The 23,794-nt window shown below is 43.5% G+C and overlaps 1 non-coding gene across 1 annotated transcript; it reads right to left on the reverse strand.

The window, feature by feature from the left end:
- Positions 1-20,082: 20,082 nt before the first annotated feature.
- On the reverse strand, positions 20,083-20,189 carry LOC133833352 (small nucleolar RNA R71). The gene has a single exon (XR_009892733.1). It is a non-coding gene; the product is annotated as a small nucleolar RNA R71 (small nucleolar RNA).
- Positions 20,190-23,794: the final 3,605 nt, after the last annotated feature.

A 23,794-nucleotide genomic window follows, 5' to 3' on the forward strand; every position in this document is an offset into this window, starting at 1 on the left:
AAGCTTTCAGCGGTCGCGGAGTATTCTGCGAAGGACTTGTCAGGAAGTTGGGGGTGCTTCGGCGTAGCTCTCTGAATGTGCCTCGACCCCCAGTCCTGTTCATCGCTGGGCTACACAGGAGATAATTTTCATGATGCATAATGGCAGACATTTTCATGGCAATTTTCACATAACCACATAATGCACACATGACACGTAATGCAAATATGTTCATGGCAACAAATCAACCTAAGCTTAACAATTTAAAAATTTCAAACACAATGCTAACACATAAGTGGTGTTCTCTGTATGTTTTGTTCAAGGGGCATATGGCTAAGGCATAGCCATGTATACCCCCCCAAGTGAGCGTGGGGTCCGGACGTCTCCGGACTGCGTGGTCACTTGTTAAAACGCAGCTTGGAACAAAGGGATAAAAAATGCAGTAAAAGCGGAGTGAATCTCTCCGTGTTTTATTAAATTAGCCTGTTAGGCATGTGTTTTACAGCTGGGAGGATTATCTCCATATTTTACATTTTTGCTACGTCCCCCAAGGACTTTCGACTAGATAGTCCGGGGCCTACTGATGGTAACAGCGGAGGTGCTCCGCGTTCCAGGCGCGCGGGACTTTAGATCCGTCGAGTCTCTTTAAGTGATACGTCCCATGGCCCACTTTTTCTTGGACTTCATAGGGGTCTTCCCAGTTGGGTCCGAGGACTCCCACTCCCGGATCCTGCGTAGCAGGACATACTCTCCGTAGGACCAGGTCCCCAACTTCGAATGTACGGCTCTTGACTCTTGTGTTGAAGTGTCGGGCTATCTTGCCTTGGTACATTTTGAGTTGGACCTGTGACTGCTCCCGGAGCTCTTCGATCATGTCCAGGGACTCTTGGAGAAGGGCGTGGTTCTGGGTAGGGTCGTAGGTGTCCTGCCTGTGAGAGGGGATCATAGTTTCTACTGGGATGACGGCCTCGCAACCGAAGGTCATGGAATAAGGTGTGTGCCCCGTCGAAGTTCTCTCTGTTGTGCGATAGGCCCAAAGTACTCGCGGAAGCTCTTCCGGCCAGTGAGCCTTGCATGCTTGGAGTTTTTTCTTCAACGTGGTCTTTAAGATTTTGTTCACCGCTTCCACTTGCCCATTATCTTGAGGTCTGGCGACTGCGGAAAAGCTTTTGATGATTCCATGCGAAGCACAGAAGTCCGTGAAATGCTCACTATCAAATTGCTTCCCGTTGTCGGACACAATTTTACGTGGAAGCCCGAAACGACACACTATATTTTTGATGACAAAGTCCAGTGCTTTCTTAGACGTGACCGTGTTCATAGGTTCAGCTTCAGCCCATTTGGTGAAGTAGTCTACCGCGACTATGGCATACTTCACTTCACCCCTTCCAGTTGGAAGGGAACCTACTAGGTCAATGCCCCAAACGGCGAACGGCCAAGGGCTGGTCATTAAGGTAATTTCTGTAGGCGGCGCTCGCGGAACCTTGGCGTACCTCTGGCACTGCTCACATTTTCTGACATAATCCACACAATCCTTCTTCATGGTGGGCCAGAAGTATCCTTGACGAAGGATCTTTTTGGAGAGGCTCAGCCCGGAGGTATGGTTGCCACATAAATGGGTTTGACTCGGCATCTGAGCAGACGCGGAAGGCCCATACACGCTTGGAGTGAACTGGGCTCCTGGAAGCGTGAGGGCTGGTGCGGGAGCTTGCGAAGCAAAGCTCGGCGCAGTCACGGAGGGCGTCGGAGCTGGGGGAACTCCAAAGGCCTGTTGGTAGGCATCCTCAAGGTTGATGATTCCCTGAGCTTTTGATATGAATTCGGACAGAGTTTCTGCTCGTCTCCTTTGCATTTCTCCCCATAGCAGGGAGCCGACGGTAAGCCTCGATTGAAGGGCGATCAGCTTCATGTCATCGCTGACCTTGGTCTTAGCAGCAGCTTCCATCATTCTTTGAATGAAAGCTTTGAGGCTCTCATTGGGTAGCTGCTTGATGTTGGTTAAGGAACCAACCTCCATGTCGTGGTCCCGGGCAGCAATGAACTGCCTCCTGAATGCGGACTGTAGCTCCTTCCAACTGTGGATGGATCCGGGAGCTAATATTTTCCACCAGTCCTCCGCGGACTTGGTAAGGGTGAGTGAGAAGCACATGCATTTGGCATCCTCACTGACGCGCGCCACTTGCATCATCTTGTTGTATTTAGCTAGATGGGTGCGCGGGTCTGTCCTCCCCTCATATAATTCTATATGAGGCATTTTGAAGTTCTCCGGGAGGGGCGTTTCCGCGATCCTCCGAATACATGGTTCCGGGTCTTCCTCCTCAGAGTCTGACAGGGCCCCACTTTGCTTCCGGACCAGCTTGGTCAAGGCAGCGATCTGTTCCTCGAGCCTCTTTGTATCGCTCTCCGGGAGGTCACGTCCCCAGAGCTTGTCGTTGAGATGATTTCGCAGGTCATCTCCGTGAGGCCGGGCCATTTCTCCTTTGGCCTTTTCATACTTGGCCTCCAACCTTCTTCTTAGGTCCACCGTGGACCAGCTATCTTCGGAGTGCGTGTCTGCAGCCCCACCGTGGACCAGAGACCTTCTGCGCGCGGGGGGGGGGGGGTAGTCGGCCTGGTGATTCACGTCTTTAGGAGGTGCAGGGGCATTAGTGCGCACAGGCTCCCCTACTTTTTCTTTGCCCTTGTTAGGGGCGGCTTTGGATGGTCCAGCAGCGGCTGGATCCGGCATGGTGGCATCAGCACCACCTAAAACAGAGGCGTCCTCGTCCGAGTCGCCTAGATCTCCGAACTTGCTTTGGAGGCGCTCCATCATGCGCTGCACTTTTTCGGAGGCGCGCTCCTGCTCAGCAAGCTTGGCCTTAGTGGCCACCAGTTCTTCGGCTACTTGGACCAGTTCTGGATCCTTCTCATAGTAGTAGCCATCTTTGTAGTAACCGTCTCGGACATACTCTTCTTCGTCTTCTAAGTATGTCGTATCTTCAGTACTGACCCGATCCTGGCGGGATGTCGGGTCTTCACCTTGGTAGTCCGAGTCGTGGGTACTTTCTCCTTCGGTCTGGGCTGCCGAGGGTTCGTTTTGTACCGCATCTTCGATCATAGTATCGGGGTTGACCCTAGCATTCTTGTCAACCGCGGATTTTCTCGTAGTCACCATCTTTTCAGTACGGAGTGAATACAAAAAACGTACACAGAACAAGAGCTGACTAACAACTCCCTACAGCACTCAATGAAAGCACCAAAATGTTTACCGAGTTTTTCGGAAACGAATACAAACAAAATAATAAGAAGATAAGAACTGTAGAAGTGCAGAAATATAAATAGACAAATAGGTTTTTTACGTGGTTCAGGCGTTAACGAGCCCTAGTCCACGAGTCGATGTTATTATACTTGTAGAGAATTACAGTAAAATGGCTGGTGTACAAGAACCTCACAAACTCACAATGTTTCTCTCGGGTTCTCTTGAAGAAGATGAAGCTAGAGAGATTTTGGCAGAATTCTTGCTCTGTAATCTGTTGGCCTCCCCTCTATCGTAAAATGAGGAGGTCTTTATAGCTAGGGTTTTGGATTAAGGTTTTACTCTGCCCTCATGAGTCTTAATTACACCAGTCATAAATAGGGAATACAATTACCGTAGCAGCATGGCTACCAGGCTCTACGCAGGTATAATTACATGAAAATATGGGGAATGTCAAAAGGCAGCCGTCTTTTCCAGGCTGTCAGCGGAACAGTAGGCGAAAAGGCACTTTTAGGCGTGCTGGGATGTGTGGCCTCGACCTGTCAGGCGTGTCAGGCGGGGTCCTGTGTCAAGTGAGTATCATTCCAACTATGCCTCCTCCGTGACTCGACCGCCCGGTCTTCTTTCGTGCGAGGCACGGAACTGTATCCGCGAAGGTAACTTGAAGAGCTTCTCCTGGAAGGACCTTCCCCGAAGGATATCCCTTCGGGAGTCCAGGAGAATTGACGAGCTTCCGGGTCGCGGTTGCTTGAAGGAGTGTGCTAGACACTAAACGGGAGAGGCGAAGCCTTTCTGTCCATCCGCGAGCCCTGGTCACCCTTCGTGAAAGACTTTGATAATTCTGCTTCCCCGAGGCTATCCATCTAAACGCTATCCGGAAATCTGGATAATACCAACATAAATGGGATATGATTTGTAGTAAATATAGACATTATGTAATTACGTGATTAACTCACGCAGCCAGAACATGTCCATGGAATTCCCCTATAAATACTGGGAATGTTGGACAGAAAAGGCCTGATTATTATGTAATACAGAAACTCTGCCAAAATAGAGAGAGAAACAATAATAATATTAAATCTTGGACTAGGTGGATATTTAACCACTGAACCACGTAAAAGATCTGTGTTATTAAGTGGGTTTTTGTTATTTCCTCATTACAGTTTGTCATTAAGCACTATTATGCCCTTATTATTTCTTAATACATTGTTGGCGAAAAACCACGCCAACAATTTGGTGCTTTTATTGAGAGCAAATTAGTGCTTCACAGAAATCCCAGTCGATTTCCATCATGGTGCTCACTCGCTCAATGCACGATAATGAGACAGAATATCCTGGTGGGCAAGAGGCCCATCAAACCGCTATTCCAAATGAACGTGGCCCTGATATTCAACAACGTCCAGGAAAACAACCAGCGGGACAAGGCGTCACTGGGAGTTCAATGTCATTATCGCCGAACCCAAACCCAGGCTATTTAACTGCCATCGAGATAGAGAACATGCAATTGAGGAGCCATCTCGCTAGGGAAAATAAGCAGATTGATGAGGTTTTGGCTCAGTTACCCCTTTTTACAACCAACGTTAATGTCGGAAAGATGCAAAGTGGGTCTCATAAGTCCCACATGAATAATCGATCCAAACTGAGTTGATCAGTCAGAACCGCCACTCCAAGTTCTATACATGTGGGGTGAGATCACCAGAATGCTTGACCTAGCGACCATCACAGGGGTCGTCAGCATGTCAGTCAGTTAGGACTGCAACCCCAAGTTTGGTGCCTTCTTCACAAGTCCCCAGGAACGCCCATGACAATCCACGAGGAGGAGCTGGGATAGGGTCATGAAGAAAGAATTATCCAACAAATCCTCCTATGCCACGATTGGATCACCAGGCACAGAGACCTAGAGACATTGGAGTAGAACAGAGGTGGGCTAATTTAGTCTGTCCAGATGGAACGAGGATAGCCTCACCAATAAGGCATCCCCCGTCGCCTATAAGACATCCAACACCACCTCGTCCTCAATGGGATATTCCAGCTCATGGGGATAGTAGGAACAATCCTCCCCCATCCGCCAATACTTACGTCTCACGAACACGTGTTGAGAATCCAGGTCCTCAGCCCCAGCCGTGAGCTATAAGCTTTGAAAATGGGAGTTACTGGACCGAAAGCCATCGTAGCGGCAGGTCCGGTCTGAGCAACCTAAGGAATCATTTGAGTTTAGCGCAGAGCCCTCGGTATGACCTGCAACCCGATTTGCGCGATCATCTGAACTCGTAGAGAAGGTATCCAGCTCCGAATGATGATATTTTCTAAACTCGACCAGAGGGAGGTCCGTCCATAGTACGCTATAACGGGAATGCCCCACAAAACCAAACTCAGGCTTGGAGGGACAATAACCCATCACACGCATACGATAGGACATGAGCTGTTGAATAACCCCTAGCTAACCTAGGGACTAGGGACCAAACCCTCGAAAGACTAGCTTTGATGGAAGAGCAAATGAAGAGGCTTTTGTCCAGAAAAGAAAAGGATGATTGCGACTCAGATGAGGAGCTCGAGCCTTTCGCTCCAAATATTGCGGTGGCCACATATCTGGTAGGCTTTAGAATTCCACACCTGTCAAAATTTGACGAAGATGGAGATCCGCCAGATCACCTTAGAATGTTTAACACCATGATGATGGCCCACAATGTCAGGCTCGATCTAAGGTGTATTTTGTTCCCTGCAACTCTAGTCGGGCCAGCCAGGCAGTGGTTTAAACAATACAAGAGGCATTCCATAAGCTCGTGGAAGAAGCTTTCTTCTGATTTTAAAAAAGCATTATGACCTTCACAGGTAGCTCGGGTTGAGGCTGATTCATTGGCCAACGTAAAGCAGCAACCTAGTGAGACGTTGAAGGCATATCTTAGCAGATTTGCCAATGTTGCTGCACAAGCTCGGGATGCTGATGATAGCTCCAAACTTATGGCAATGAGGATAAGAATCCTCGTCAGGGGAGACTTGTGGCAGGAACTCCAAAGAAAAGGACTTAAAAGCGTAGATGAATTCTTAGCTCGGGCTCAAGAGTGGATAAATCTTGAGGAAGCGCGAGCTTCTGTTGCAGGAACCATCCATACCCCTATCTAACCCGTTGGAGCGGTAACGAATGTGGCAGCAACGGCCTAAACCATTACCCAAAATAACCAAAGGGGAAATAACAAAAGGAAAGGGAATGGTGAAGCCAACCATAGCGAGATAAAGAAAAACAAGCCCGCAGAGAAGTTCAAACCTATCTATGCCACGTATACCAACCTAACGGACACACGTGAGCACATTTTTCTGGCCAATTCTAGTCGCCTTCCATGGAAGAAGCCAGAACAATTGAAGAACCAGAGGGCGAAGAGAGATTCCTCAAAATTCTACCGGTTCCACAACGACATTGGTCATAACACTGATGATTGCTGGCAGCTTAAGGATGAGATTGCAAAACTCATCAGGGCAGGACCTTTGGCCCAGTACCCCTGAAATTGGATGAATCCGAGTCAGCCCGTTGGGCAGAACCTGCTACCAGTTCCGGAAGCTCTGACAAGCCAACCCAGAGCTCAAGCAAATCAGGTCGACCTTCATCCGATAGTAGGGGGAGATATAACCACTATTGCGGGAGGACCTCATTTGGCAGGCACGAGCAGCGGAGCCCAAAAGAGGTATATTAACAAACTAAAGTCTAACAACGGGGTGGAGTTCGTCCCGGAGCAACGGTTATCAAAATAGCAGCAATTGGAAAAGCAACCAATCATTTTCACGAAAGAGGATGATAGCCACGTCCAATTTCCGCATAACAATCTACTGGTGGTAACCGTTCAACTTGCCAACCGAAGGGTACGAAGGAAACTAGTGGATAACGGAAGCTCTGCAAATCTACTTTTCAGGTCCACCTTGGAAAAAATAGGGTTATCCGTAACTGATTTGAAGGCGACCTTGATGACTCTATACGGATTTTTGGGAGAAGGGTCAGCAACCATCAGGATGATCAGACTGGTGGTGACATTGGGAGAAGAGTCGTGAACTGTTTCCAAGTTACTTGAGTTCGTGATAATCGATTGTCCAGCTGCATACAATGTGATTTTGGGCCGACCTGCGCTGATGGCATTTGAAGCCATAACCTTTATTCGCCACCTAGCATTGAAATTCCCCTCGGCTGCAGGAATATGCACCGTTAGAGGCAATCAACTCACTGCCAGGGAATGCTATAACATTTCTATGAAGGGAAAGTCATAACCTGGGCAGCAAGCGATGGTCATAAATGATGGAGGTGAGGAGTCCCAGGAAGTAGAAGTGACTTATGGGACGGAAGAACCTCTACGGGAATAGGATAGTGAGGTCGCCCAACATGATGACATTGACTCGCGAGTAGGCAAAGAAAAATCAAAGCTCAAAGCTATAGAAGAGCTCGAGGAAGTGAATATCGACCCTAAAGAAGCTTCAAAAGTTGTAAAAATTGGAAAGAAACTTGACAATGAAAGAAAGATGGAGCTGGTCGATTTTTTACAGAAGAACCTGGATGTCTTCACTTGGTCGCATGAGGATATGGTGGGAATTAGTCCAAGTATAATAATGCACACTTTAAATTCGAACAAGAGCCTGCCTGCAAAATCTCAGAAACGGAGATGTTTGAGAAATACCTGATCTGAAGCACTTGATGAAGAAGTAGCTCGATTACTAAAATGCGGGTTCATCCAAGAGGCAAAATACCTGATCTGGGTTGCTAATCCCGTGCTTGTCCAAAAACTGAACGGGAAATGGAGAACTTGTATCGAGTTCTCCGATCTGAAAAGAGCATGTCCCAAGGACTGTTTCCCACTACCAAGAATTGATCAGTTGGTAGATGCCATGGCAGGTCACGAGCTCATGTCTTTCATGGACGCGTATTCTAGATATAACCAGATCGCAATTACCCTGCAAACCAGGAGCCTACTAGTTTCATGACCGAACATAACGTATATTGCTACAAAGTTATGCCATTCGGGTTGAAAAATGCTGGGGATACGTACCAACGCTTGGTCAACAAAATGTTCGCTAACCAGATTGGGATAAATATGGAGGTTTATGTCGATGACATGCTTGTCAAGTCAAAGACTGCCAATAACCATGTATCTGATCTGGAAGAGTGTTTTGGAATATTAAGGAAATATGAGATGAAGCTGAATCCTCAGAAATGCACCTTCGGGGTGGCATCTGAAAAGTTCCTTGGCTTCATAGTCAACACGAGGGGAATAGAGGCGAATCCTGAACAAATTAGATTGTTATTAGAACTGCCTTCATCTAAGTCACGTAAAGAAGTTCAAAGCCTAACTGGAAGGGTGGTAGCTTTGAATCGATTAATTTCAAAATCCACTGACAAGTGTCTCCCATTCTACAACTTGCTCAGAGGAAACAAGAAATTTGAGTGGACCGAGGAGTACGAACAGGCATTCCACGATCTAAAAACACATCTAGTCGAGCCCTCTGTATTATCTAAACCAATATCTGGAGAGTCTCTATTCCTTTATCTGGACATAACAAGGAATGCAGTCAGTGTCGTGTTGGTTCGAGAAGAAGATCGAGCTCAAAAACTAGTATATTATGTGAGAAAGAGGCTTCTTGGAGCTGAGTCATGGTATCCATTGATAGAGAAACTGATGTTCCGCCTAATATTGGCCTCCAGAAAGCTCCGAACATATTTCCAGTCCCATTCAATCAACGTCTTAACCGACCAACCTTTAAGGCAGGTTCTACAAAAACCTGAGACGTCGGGACGTCTCTTAAAATGGGCCATCGAACTTAGCCTGTTCAAGATTTTGTACTTACCCCAGACCTCAATTAAGATTCAAACCCTTGCTGATTTTATGGTTGAATGCACCAGTTTTCAAGATGAGCTCATAAGGGAGCTAGTGTAGGAAGTATGGAAAATCTTCGTTGATGGATCGTCGAACGAGAACGGATCAGGAGTTGGAATAATCTTAATCTCACCAGAAGGGAATCAATTTCATACAACTCTAAGATTCAGATTTGAGGTGTCCAACAACGAAGTAGAATATGAGGCCTTACTAGCAGGGCTGAGGGTGGCAAGAGAGCTTAAGGCGAAAGCCATCCAATGCTATAGAGATTCCCAACTCGTGGTCAATTAGGTATTGGGAGAGTATCAAACTCGGGGCATCAAGATGGCGGCCTACCTGGCTAAGGTAAGAGGGGAACTGTCTGGATTTGAATACAACTATATCGAACAGATACCCTACAAGCAGAATTCTAATGCCGACGCTCTGGCTCAACTTGCTACCACCAAAGAGGCTAAAACACTAGATGTAGTGCTGGTGGAGTTCTTGGAGAGCCCAAGTGTAATAGGAGAAATGATGGAGGTTAGAATGATTGACATAAGACCGACTTGGATGACTCCTATAGTGGAATATCTCACGACTGGACAGTTACCTGATGATAGAAAAGACGCGAGGAAGATACTCAATCAAGCTCCACGGTACGTGATGGTAGATGGAACCCTTTATCGGTGAGGTCATTCATTGCCCCTCATGCGATGTGTTCTGCCCGAGGAAGAAAAAACCATTTTATAGGATATACACGAAGGTTTTTGTGGAGATCACGCTGGGGGAAAAACTTGGCATTGAAGATACTAAGGCAGGGATACTTTTGGCCCACTTTAACAAAAGATTTGATCTCATACGTTCAAAAATGCAACAAATGCCAGCGTTTCGCCATAGTTGCCCGAGCTGCTCCAGTCGAGCTAACGATGATTTCATCCCCGTGGCCATTTGCAGCATGGGGAATCGACCTAATAGGTTCCCTACCTATGGGAAAGGGAGGAGTTCGATATGCGGTGGTGGCGATCGATTACTTCACGAAGTGGGTAGAAGCCGAGCCTCTGGCAACCATCACCTCAAAAAGAGTCCTGGACTTCATGGTGAAGAGTATTATATGTCAATTTGGACTTCCTAAGAAGATCATGTCAGACAACAGGACGCAATTCGACAGCGATCTCTTCACTAACTTCTGTGAAAAATATGGCATCACGAAGAGTTTCTCGTCAGTAGCATACCCACAAGCCAATGGGCAGGTTAAGGCTGTAAAAAAAACCCTTAAGGCGAGCCTGAAGAAGAGGTTGGACGAAGCCAAAGGACTATCGCCCGAACAGCTCCCGCAAGTACTTTGGGCCTACCAAACTTCTCACAGGACCTCCACGGGGGCATACTCCTTTTTCCTTAACTTTTGGTAGCGAGGCCATGCTTCCAATCGAATCCATGGTAACTACTCATAGGAAAAGGACATTTGATCAAGAACAAAATGATGGGCTACTTAACGCATCTCTCGATCTGATCGAAGAAAAATGATAGGAATCGCAGTTACAACTCGCCCATTACCAACAAAAGATCACTCGCTATTTTCAATTCTAAAATTAAGGGGCACAAACTTGGATTAGGTGACCTAGTTCTCCGAAGGGTCTTTTTGGCAAATAAAGACCCAAGGGATGGTGTATTGGGCCCGAACTGGGAAGGACCATATCAGATCGTAGAAGTCTTGCATGAGGGAACTTTTAAGATAGCTCGACTAAATGGGGAAGTAGCCCCACAGACCTGGAATTCCCTTCACTTGAAAAAGTATTATCAATAGTACCACTGTCAATGTACGACTTATTTATAAAAGCCATTTCAATTAAACAATAGATGGATTATTAAAAAACCATTTCTTAGTTTTATTATTGCGAGTTCGTGTTCTCATATGTGTAAAAGCCACCAGGAAAGTTTATACATTTTGGTTACTTAGGGGGTACATATTCGAGGTCGGCAAGATTTTTAGTGAAAAATTCTTTTAAAACTAAGAAATTAAGCCTACTCAGATAAGGTCCAAAACTTAGAAGCTTGGAAAAATTGATTATTTAATGGCTTTTTAAAGCTCAAGTTTTCAATAAACCTAGCACGAACTAAGTTTAAATCATCTAAAACCCTGGATATAACTAGGTCCGAAACTTAGAAGCTTGGAAAAATTGATTATTCAACAACTTTTTAAAGCTCGAGTTTTCAATAAACCTAGCACGAACTAAGTTTAAATCATCTAAAACCCTGGATATAACCAGGTTCGAAACTTAGACGTTTGGGAAAATTGATTATTCAACGGATTTTTAAAGCCCGAACTTTCAATAAACCTAGTACGAACTAAGTTTAAATAATTAAAAACCCTGGATATAACCAAGTTCAAGGCCTGATTCTTAACAAGTACGATGCAAATAAGCGAACAAAAACTTGGACATAACCAAGTTTGGTAAGATCTATCTCGATCTAAAAGTCGATCCCCAAAATTTCAAATGTACAAGAGTCTAAGGATTCATATAAAATGAGAAAATAATAAAGGAAAGACAAATAGACCACAAGTTAGATATATATTGAAATAAAACAAACAAATATATTGTCACATCGAGGAGAAATAACCTCAAGCTAAGCCCAAAGACAATTTTTTAATACTAAAAGATTGTTAGAAAAGTACAAAGAAAATCATAAATGAGATCATTGGGCTACATCAGCTCGCCCCCCGAAGTAACTTCCTCACCATCTCCCTCCGCTGCTCCAGAAGCCTCACCAGTCTCCGAGGGTTCTTGCAAAAATCGAACCTTGAATTTAGCGAGGTATGGATCCCACAGCCTGGGCTCCATGAAGGAGAAGTTCCCGCCCTAGTTGAAAGCCTAGCAATGGTAAAGAATCTCCTCCATAGTTGATGATGACACTGTCGCTTCCTCCTTGGCTTTAACTTTGGCCTCGAGTAGTTTCACTTTGAACTCACCATTCTTAGCCTGAAGCTGTTCAGCACAGTGGTTCGCCTCTACGGCCTGAGCTTGGGAGGCGAATAATGCAGTCTTTCCGACCTGCTCGCTTTCTTGGGAAGAGATAAGAGCGGCCTTAGCAGGATGCTCATTTTCCTGAGCCACATTCAGGGCGGCCTTGGCAGTGGCCAGCTCAACTCGGATCTCTTCGTTTCTGGCCTTAGCACAAGCTATGCTTCGGGATTGGGCCAGGACGGACTACAGAATAACAAAACAAGTCCAAATAAAAAAAAGAGGAAGAACATGGTAAACAAAAAAGAATCAGGTGTGGGAGAAGGACTCACAGTGAGGTTCATCCCCATGGTAGATTCGAGGACATCCTCCAGGCTGCGCTCCTCTATGGCTCTCAGATCCCTCGCACTGGCTTTATATGCGTGGCCCACCATATGAGTCGCTGTCTTATACACTATACCTTGAACTTGTGGCTCAACCGGTATTCAGAGGATGGGGGCCTCGACTTAAGTTACTTGGGGAGGTGGAGGCATGTGCCGAGGGGGAGGAGGAGGAAATTTCACAATGACGATAGTAGTCACCGGAGCTGGCTACCGAGCGGAGCTCGTGTCTTTACCCTTAGAGGGGGACTTTGTAGTATCCCCTGTTTTAGGGGTGGCCTTCTTAGTCACCCTGGGCCTCTTCACGACGGGGCCTATTATGAACTTTTTAGCTTGAAGGGCAGTCCTTAGGTCGGGGGCTCCTATCAATTCCATCTCTTCACTTGAAAAGAAAAAAGGGAGTTAATTCACAAAAGTAACGTTTCAAAGATATATAAAACAAGGGAGAAGATAAAGATCCTACCCTCCGGGCTGGGGGAGTAATCTATTATCACCAACTCGGGTGTATGAACCGGGCTAAGCACGACCTCTGACTCTGGGATTAATGGAGGGGAGGGGGAATCTAAGGATACAATCTCTAAGATCTTAAGGGGTTCAGGTCCCTCCTCGGGACTGGATTCGTCTACATACTGCCTAAACCCAGGAACAAATGCTCCATGGAGTAGAGAAGGCCAAGTCCTAAGGTTGGTTACGTACTCTTCAAAGATAGAAGATCTAAAGTTTAGCGTGTTGTCAACTACAATGGTTCCTTTGGGATAGTTGTGTTCGTAGCGTACCACCAAGCTATCCACACATTGGAGGAGAGTTACATTTAGGCCAGGATCGATGGGGTGGCGACTAACTAGCTGATTGAGGTTAAAACATATTAACCTAAAGCTAGCAACGTCCTGATCTAACTCCCTAAAAAGGTAAGGGTTACCTTGGCCAGAGGGGTCGGCTGCTGCTCCAGAAGCAGCTCGGTCAGGATCAGGTCTTTGATCAGCTTCAGGAGCCCATATTTTCTGCACGAGAGGCACCTTGGCCTCTTCCTCTTCGATGTCCTCAGCGGTTGGCAAAGCCTCTTGAGAAGAGGGAAGCACGAGGATCACCAGAAGAGGAGCTCGGGTCCTCAGAGCCAGTGTTTGATCCTCGCCGATCAGTTTACAAGCCAACATCGTGACATCATTCATGACATGGTGATAATCCTTTTCCCCAGGGGGAAGGCGGGACAATTTCTCATACTGACCCCGGAGAATCACAAATTTTTCCATCCTGGCGAATATGGCTGCATAAGAAACAAACTCAATCAAGACATGTGCAAAAAAAAAAATTAAGTAAAAGGAATAAAAATTCACGAGCTGAATTTACAAAGGTAGAAGACTTACGAGGTCGGTTGAAGTATCGATGTTCACTATTCTTGAAGCCATTCGACATAAAGAATAAATCTTTATATTCGTTTGGATGGTTGGGAAGCTCAATGACGGAGGCAGAGTTTGGAAACCGCGTGAGGTATTAAAACCCATCACCTCGCCCTCTTTGGTCAGGGCTTGCTTTGAGATAGAAAAAGTACAAAATATCTGCTGGAGAGGGGACCTCCCACTCATGCCTCAGGAACATATATTTCAGCCCCGCCAAAAGTCTGTATGAATTTGGGGGGAGCTGGAAGGGATTCAGTTTCACGTAGTTTAAGAAATCCATGAAATACTGGTCTAGGGGAAGGAAGGCACTAGCCTTCAGATGCTCATCGCTCCAGGCCGTAATGTCATCTTGGAAAGGGGCACAACTCCTTCCCCTTCAACTGTAGGTTGGGCAAGGAGACCACCAGCTCCCTTCTCAATGTTGTGACTCAACATGATTTTATTCACTTTCCCTTGAGTCATGATTTTTGAGATTATGTGCTCGGCCTCAAAGAATGCGTTGGGGTCGACATGAACTTCTTTCTCCATTACCGGACCAAAATGCGGAATAGCAGAGTCAGGGGTGACCTGGTTCCCTTTATCTTTGCATTGAGTGGATGAGCTCGTAGATTTCTTCTTAGGGGGTGCCATCAGATCGCCTAATGAAAAAATGACCTAGTTAGTAGGCGACCTAGGATGGTCTATAAATATGTCGTAAAGGTATGAGGGATGAAATGGATTATTTTCGTTACACGAGATAAATTTAGCCTTAGCCTCATCGCATGATGCCACACGATATCCTCGGCTACGCGCCTCGATTTCTTGACAATCCCTAGATACTTTGGGATCCGTAAGTCAGAAATTTCAGACCCACTACTTTCCTTTGAAAAACGGTTTAGTGTGAAACCACTCAAGGAAGCGTAACCCCTAAGCTTCCTGGTACTAAACCTAAAAACCCTTCAGTTTCTTTACCCCGGATGGGTATTCTTTAAACTAATTTTCCATTAGGGCTACCCCATATTAACCCATAAATTTTCCTAGTTTAAAGAATGTCTTATTTCTAAAACATGTTAGGGTTCACCCATTGAACCTAAATCGAAACCTATTTCCTATGAACATTTAGAAATAGCCTAACGGTAACAAACAATGAACATTGCAGACGAACAATTTTGAGAACAGAAATCTCATTGGATAATGAAGAACAAAAAAAAAAAAAAATAAATATTTTTCAAACCAAGGGATGAGATACTTACAAGAATATGTTTGGTGACTAGAGGATGTAGATTCGACAACAGGAAGCTCTTGGAAACATTCTGAAGGTCTGGGCTCGATGAAATTTTTTGGGGATTCTGGGGAAGAAGAAGGAATGTTTGAGAGTTGAGAAATGGGAAATTTTTAAATGCAAAGGTGGTTCGGTCTAAAGTCTGATCACCCTATTTATACAAAAACTATGGAAGTTAATCTAGGCCATCCAATTGGGGTATCTCGAGATCCAAGGGCCAAGATTAAATAGACCAGATTAATCTGGTCCCATCAGTGGGCACTAGCACCATGGAAAACTTTGCCAATCTATCAAACTTTAGAGCATATTCAGTCACTAGAAGACTCCCCTGAAGTAATCTACTGAACTCTTCAGCTTTTGCAGCCCTGATGGCATCATTATAGTACTTCTCATTGAACAGAGTCTGAAACTCTTCCCAACTCAGGGCATTGATATTTATGGTCTTGGATATCACTTCCCACCAAATTCGGGCATCCTCCCGAAACATGTATGTGGTACAGGCCACCCTCTCATTACCAGACACCCTCATAAAGTCAAGGATGGTGGTAACCGTGCTCATCCACTGCTCTGTCTTAGCTAGATCTGCACTACCTTAAAAAATTGGAGGTTGTTGTTTCCTGAACCTTTCATAAAGGGGTTCCCATTTTCTTCCAGCCTCTGGCAGCTGCTCAACTATTGGCATCGCTGCAAGTGGTGCCTCAGGTAAAACGTTCACTGCAGGAACCTATTGTTGTCTTAAGGGATTTCTTCTTCCTGCCTCATAACTCTCGCCTGTAAATCAGCAAACAGCTGTTTCTAGTTATCAAGAGCTGGCTGAGGAATCTGATTCTGGTCATTTGCCTGACCCTGTTTGTCATTCTGGCCCTGACCTTCCTGGCCAGCTGATGAATCTATCTGCCTTGGAATCATACTATCAATTTAAACCTTGCTGCAATAGACAATGCGGCCAGTTAGGCAGTAATAACTAAACCTCTTGCCGCCTCACGGTCCAAGATCAAGTAGATATTCATCCATGTTTCGCGATCATACAGATAAACATGTTGAGACATGATCATAACATTTAGCATTTAGCAATTAATCATTATCAGTTAATAATGCAAATAAACATGTTCTAGTAATATCATTACTAATAACCACGTTCTTGCTTGTGATGCAGCAGTCAAGGCCCAGCCTTATTAATATATCTCATGTAGATAGGTAAAGCATTTATATTCTATTTAAGTAGTTAAACACATAACCACATAAATAGTTACCAAACCATGAGTCGAGCTTGTTTTTAGTGGTGAGTGTACATGCCCAGCCAGTATACAGGAGCCTTAAACTTTGGCACGCTCTGATACCAAGTTGTAACGCCCTAGTTGCTCCAAGACCGTTACTGTGGACTTTAAATAGTGCTAAACTCGCTAAACAAGTCATTTGGTTATAAACGTGCATCTAGGTGTTATTAATAGGCTGAGGTGAAAAATCTCAATTCAAAAGGAATGGATATATTTTATTTAAAACATAAAACTATACATGGGCCCATAAAAGTGTTTATAAAGTTATTTACAATCCAAAATGGTCATTACAGTATAAAAATTACAACCTGCCGACCTAAGCGGAAAAAATAGGGTTAACACCTAGTTCCTGTGAGAAACACCTTGGCCGTGGTGGTCAAGCGACCGCATATGTACTCATTGCCACCTAAGTTCTCCACTCAAGGATGGGTGAACTTTTCTTTCCCTTTACCTGCACCACGTAGCACCCGTGAGCCAAGGCTCAACAAGAATTTTTTTTACAGCATGTATGTAATATCAATAAATGATTATGGTAATCATTTCGGGGCTTGTAGCCTTAATCAGATAAGTGAATAACAATAAATGATTCTGGTAATCATGTTGGGGCTTATAGCCTGAATCAGATAAGTGAGACACACTTTGGGCTCCACACCCTAATTAGATAAGTGACTATTAAGTCATACTCTGAATAGATGACTAATAAGTCTATCTCTGGATAGATGACTAATAAGTCTATCTCTAGGGCTCTCCACCCTAAGCCATGTGACATTCAGTCACCTGAGCCTTTTGGCTCTAGCTCTATGTAACTAGTCTTTAGACTAGACAAGCGCTTTTAGATTTCATCGAACTTAGGGTCGGCCAAGAATTTCATGCTCATGGTGATTAGATCTAATCACTTCGGCATGTGTTTAACATATTAATACCGTTCTTGACTCTTAAGTCAATACCATATGACCAGTGCTCATATCACCACTAAACTTGATAGATAAGTCACAGCTTCAGGATCAATACTAAACACCATTGCTGTTCTCTAACTAATAAGTCAGTAAGATACACAAATAAGCCAAGCTGCTATGCATTTACTATGCAATCAATGTCAATATATAGAGCACTCAACATGCTTCATCAATAACCATGCATGTCACATACTGGGTGCAGTTTTCTTACCTCTGGTTCGAGCGAGAAATAGGAAAAGAGTGACATTTGAGAACGAACAGTCCTTAAATTCCTTAGCGGTCACCTAGTCATAACCAATATGGCATTCCATCAATAAAAATAAATAATAAAATGTTTACAATCTAAAACCTCACTCCCGAGGCCTTGAATCATACTAAAATGGTTAGTAGATTCGATCCCGAGCCTTAGGAAATGAACCCCCGAGCCTAAGCCCTTGAAAAACCCTCCTTGGCACAAAAGGAAGGGGCGGGTCGCGACTTGGCCTAGTGAGTCGCGGCGCGCCCTCAAGACAGAGAACAATCTGTCTGGGGTACGAGGGGTGGGTCGCGACTTGGCCAAGTGATAACTCTATATTTTAGAGTTATTAATTGAGCTTTTGAACTTAAAAATTTAAGTGAAATAGAGTCCTTGTGTTATTATTGTGTGGTTTTCATCATTTTGTCTTTTAATTTTGTTTGTGTATTTTGTTTTAATTAATGATAACTCTTGTGGAAAATAATGGGATTATATTCTGAAAATGTGGTATCTATTTTGAAGACAAAAAGAAAGGGTGCTTGGAAAGCTTAGTGAAGCATGTGCAAGGAAATCATTTTGGACCTGAAATTTTGGCACTTTGTTGTAGCATCAGTCAACTTTTCTGCAGCAAAGTGTGGGCAGCCAGCAACATAAAGTTTGCACACTTGGCATGTGAATAAATGAGGTGGAAAGGAGCTGAAAAAGTCTGAAAAGGAGAGTGGTCCCCACGTGTAGAGAGAGAAGAGAGAGGATTTATACCTTTTTGAGCCCAAAAAGAGAAGATATCTTCTCCAAGAAAAAACCCTAGCTGCCAAACACCATTAAAGGAGTTTTTCTGCACTTTTGGGAGCTAAGACATCAAGAAAAGAAGGGGAAAAACCCAGGAGGAGGAAGCTAGAAGAAGAAGAAGAAAAGTTAGAAGACAAAGAATAGAAGATTTCTATCATTTTGGCTTGTCTTTCTAAACTCTCTTTTCCTATAATTTGTTGAGATAATTTCTATCATCTTGAACTCTTAAGATAATGTTGGATATATGTTGTGGTGATTTGGTTATTTTGACTATGAGCTAATTTGTTGTGTGTTAGGGATATTGATGAACCCTAATTTGTAATCAACCCCAAAGTGTTGAATGTTTTATGCAATTCTTCTCTTGTTCATTTGAGCTATATTTATTGCTCAAACTCTTGCTTTAGAATGATCAACTAAGGTGAGAAACAAGCTAGTTTTAATTCCAGAAGGGTTACAATTAGTGGAAATGCTTGATTGATGCATGTTGACAATTTTGTTATTGATTAGTGGATAACTTAGGGATATTTTATTCACATTGCAAACTTGAAGGATTGATGCTTGAAATTAAATTTAGCATAGGAGTATGTGAATTTAATTGATGGAACTTTAACATGAGCATTTGGAAAAATGGCATGTGCATTAAATTGGAAATCCTAGTCACAAGAGAACTTTGCTATGAACTTTGTTGCAACATTAGGGGCAAAACTACAAATTAAGGGGATTTGATATGCCTAACTTTTATCATAATATTAATCAAAACTTGTCATTTTCTAGCTTTAGTGTTAAAGACCTATTTTAATTCTCTTGTTTAGTTTTTCTTTAGTTCAATTAATTAAATCACCAATAAAATTAATTGTACTGCAAATTGTTTGGTGTTGATTTTTACAATATTTGCTTGACAATCCTTGAGGAGATGATAAAAATTACTTTCATTATATTACTTGTTTAACGATTGTGTACACTTCCACACACTTAGGAAAATTCGCAACAAGTTTTTGGCATCGTTGCCGGGGATCGCTTAAAGTCAATTATTGTAAAGTTAATTATCTTGCAATTTGGTTTAATTTTTATTTTGTGCTAAATTGGGTGATTCTCGTGGAAAAATTCAGGTTTACATAGTGTATGAGCAAGAATCAAGGCACTGAACTAATTCCCATTGATCCAGAATCGAGCGTACATTTAGAAGCAGGTGAAAGATACAAAAATAAAAAAGGGAAGTAGTAGTGATGGATGCTGAGCAAGGGGCTCAATAAGATAGCAAATCTATTAGGAGTTGCTCAAGGGGCGGCAAATCTAGCAGGAGCCCCTCATGTTCCACAGGTAAATCTAGCAGGAGCTGCTCAAGATCGAGTAGCTAAAGGGGGAGTAGCTGTCAATACTGGGCAAAATGCGGTTATTGTGGCTAATGACAGAGATTGTGCTATTAGGCAAAATGCTCTCCCCCTCTTCTATGAGCTCAATCCGGGCATCGTTAGACCAGAAATTTAGGCAGCACATTTTGAATTGAAGCTAGTCATGTTCCAGATGATTCAATCCGTGGGCCAGTTTAGTGGGATGCCAATAGAGCATCCTCACCTTCACCTTCGCTTGTTCATTGAAGTGAGTGACTCTTTCAAGCTGCCTAGAGTGACAGAGGATGCACTAAGACTAAAGTTGTTCCCATACTCCTTGAGAGACAGAGTTAGAGCCTGGTTAAACTCTTTGCCATCTGTTTCCATAAGTACTTGGCAAGAGTTGGCTGAGCAGTTCTTGACGAAGTATTTTTCTCCCACTAAAAATGTCAAGCTCCGCAATGAGATTACTTCATTTCAACAACTTGACGAAGAATCTTTATATGAGGCATGGGAGCGGTTTAAGGAGTTGTTGCGCAAATGCCCTCACCATGGCATTCCACATTGCATCCAGATGGAGACCTTCTATAATGGTCTCAACGCTCATACTAGAATGGTGGTTGATGCTTCAGCGAATGGGGCTCTTCTTGCTAAGTCCTATAATGAGGCATATGAAATCCTTGAGAGAATATCCAACAACAACTATTAGTGGCCCACTTCTAGATTGCCTATAGGTAGAAAGGTGGCCGGTATTCATGATGTAGATGCCATCACTTCTTTGGCAGCCCAAGTGTCCTCTATTTCTAATATGCTCAAGACAATGAATATGGGGATGAATCAATCAATGGGGCAGCCTATGGGGACACAAATGGGGAAAATGGAGAGCATTTCTTGTGTGTATTGTGGTCAGGGTCATACTTTTGAGAATTTTCCTTCCAATCCAGCAGTTGTGTGTTACATGGGGAACCAAAATAGGAATGGTCCTTATTCTAATTCTTACAACCCATCATGGAGGCAACATCCCAATTTTTCATGGAGTAATCAAGGAGATGGCCCTAGCAATCCTTCTATGCCTCCAAGACCACATTTTCCACTGGGTTACCCCCCACCAGCACCATAACAAAGGCCACAACAACAAGCAATGCAATCTAACTCTCTTGAGAACATGTTGAAGGAATATATAGTGAAGAATGAAGGCATGATTCAAAGCCAAGCAACTTCATTGAGGAACTTATAAAACCAAGTTGGGCAACGAGCTAATGAGCTTAGAAATAGACCCCACAATACACTGCCAAGTGATACCGAGAATCCAAGGAATGTGGGCAAGGAACATTGTAAAGTCGTCACTTTGAGGAGTGGGAAAGAGTTAGAGAAGGACAAGACCAATTCTGGGCATGAGGGCGAGCCCTCTTCAATCTAAATAAATGAGGAATTCCAAAATGATGCTGAACTTCTTAGTGCACAAAAATATGCCTCTCCCCAGAATGTTGTAGGGATGCCGCAGCATTGTCACCCAGAAAGTTTAATTTCAAAGCAACCACCTCCATTTCCTCAACGTTTTCAGAAGAAAAAGTTGGATTCTCAATTCAAGAAATTTCTAGAAATGTTGAAGCAGTTGCATATCAACATCCCACTTGTAGAGGCACTTGAGCAAATGCCTAACTATGTGAAATTCATGAAAGATGTTCTTACAAGGAAGAGAAGGTTAGGAGAGTTTGAAACCGTGACTCTAACCAAAGAGTGTAGTTCATTTCTGCAAGACAAGTTGACACAAAAGTTGAAGGATCCTGGGAGTTTCACTATTCCCTGTATTATTGGAGATACTTATTGTGGGATGGCTTTATGAGATCTGGGTGCCAGCATTAACTTGATGCCAATGTTTGTTTTCAAGCAATTGGGGATTGGAGAAGTTAGGCCTATTACAGTTACTCTTCAAATTGCAGATAGATCTCTTGCTCATCTGGATGGGAGGATTGAAGATGTATTGGTGAGGGTAGACAAATTCATATTCCCTGCTAATTTATTGCGCTAGACTATGAGGCAGATAGAGAGGTGCCTATTATCTTAGGGAGGCTGTTTCTGGCGACAGGAAGAACTTTAATAGATGTGCAGAAGGGGGAGCTGACTATGAGGGTCCAAGATGAAAATGTAACTTTTAATGTTTTCAAGGCTATGAGATTTCCTGATGAGGTTGAGGAATGCTCAGTGGTTTCAATGGTAGATTCTTTGACATCAAGGGAGTTTGAGACTAGTAACATTGGTAATCCATTAGAGAGGTTATTGTTGTTTGATTCACACAATGATGAAGATGAGGAGGAGTACTTAGCTTCGTTGGAGGCTTATTCTCAAGAATTAAGAACAAGAGGCCGATTTGATTCATTGGAGTTGTCATCTAGAGAGTTCAAAGCTCCTAAACCATCCATTGAAGAGCCACCTAAGTTGGAGTTGAAAGTCTTGCCATCACATTTGCGATATGTCTACTTGGGTCCATCATCCACTCTACCTGTCATTATTTCAGCGGAGTTGAATCATGATCAAGAAGAAAAGTTGCTCGAGGTGTTGAGAAAGTTCAAAAAGGCCATTAGGTGGACTATTGTAGATATTTGAGGTATTAGTCCTTCTTTGTGCATGTATAAGATCTTGCTTGAAGATAGTGAAAAAGGTTCTATTGAGGGGAAAAGAAGACTAAATCCTATCATGAAGGAAGTAGTGAAGAAATAAATCATCAAGTGGTTGGATGTTGGCATTATTTATCCTATCTCTGACAGTTCATGGGTGAGTCCTGTACAATGTGTACCTAAGAAGGGTGGGATCACAGTGGGGAAGAATGAAGACAATGAATTGATTCCTACTAGAACTGTGACTGGATGGAGGATTTGCATGGACTACAGAAAGCTAAACAAGGCCACTAGGAAGGATCATTTCCCTCTTCCTTTCATTGATCAGATGCTAGACAGACTTACTGGGAGAGCGTACTATTGCTTCCTTGATGGGTACTCTAGTTACAATCAGATAGCAGTGGCCCCAGAAGATCAGCACAAGACTATATTCACTTGCCCCTATGGTACCTTTGCATTTAGAAGAATGCTGTATTTCAGCGATGTATGATGGCTATCTTTACTGATATGGTTGAGCAATTTCTAGAGGTGTTCATGGATGATTTTTCAGTCTTTGGAGATTCTTATGATGATTGTCTGAATAACTTGTCTAAGGTGTTGAAGATATGTGAAGAGACAAGCCTAGTCCTTACTTGGGAAAAGTGTCACTTTATGGTTAAGGAAGGTATTGTTTTGGGGAACATGGTATCTAAGCAAGGGATTGAAGTTGATAAGGAAAAAATTGAAGTCATTGAGATCTACTACCTCCTAATTCAGTGAGGATCATTAGGAGCTTTCTTGGGCATGCCAGTTTCTATAGAAGGTTCATCAAAGACTTCTCTAAGATCTCCAAACCACTTTGCAATCTTTTAGAGAAGGATACACCTTTCTATTTCGATGGAGCATGTATGAAGGCTTTTCAAGAGTTGAAAGAGAGATTAATTACAACCCCTATCATCATTGCACTAGATTGGAGTTTGCTTTTTGAATTGATGTGTGATGCTAGCGATTTTTCCGTTGGGGCTGTGATGGGGAAGCGAAGGAACAATGTGTTTCACTCTATTTATTATACCAGCTGCACATTGATAGGAGCTCAATTGCATTACACTATAACTGAGAAGGAGCTACTAGCCATTTTCTTTACTTTTGACAAGTTTCGCTCCTATCTTGTGGGAACTAAAGTGATTGTCACCGATCACTCAGCCATAAAGTACTTGATTGAAAAGTAGGATGCTAATCCTCGATTGATTAGATGGGTACTGTTGCTTCAAGAGTTTGATGTGGAAATCCAAGATAGAAAAGGAGTGGAGAACCAAGTAGCATATCATTTATCCAGAATGGAAGGTGATAAATAATCAAGTTCGTTAGTTCCCATCAAGGAGACATTCCCAGATGAGCAATTATTTGAAGTAAATCACTCTCAAGTAGTTCCTTGGTTTGCAGATTTTGCTAATTACTTGGTTAGAAGATTGTTGCCTCCGGATGTGACAAGCCAACAAAAGAAGAAGTTCTTGCATGATGTAAAGCACTACTTTTGGGAGGAACCATTCTTGTTCAAACAATGTG

This window comes from Humulus lupulus, chromosome 4 (assembly GCF_963169125.1).
Source record: "Humulus lupulus chromosome 4, drHumLupu1.1, whole genome shotgun sequence".
Lineage (NCBI taxonomy): Eukaryota > Viridiplantae > Streptophyta > Magnoliopsida > Rosales > Cannabaceae > Humulus > Humulus lupulus.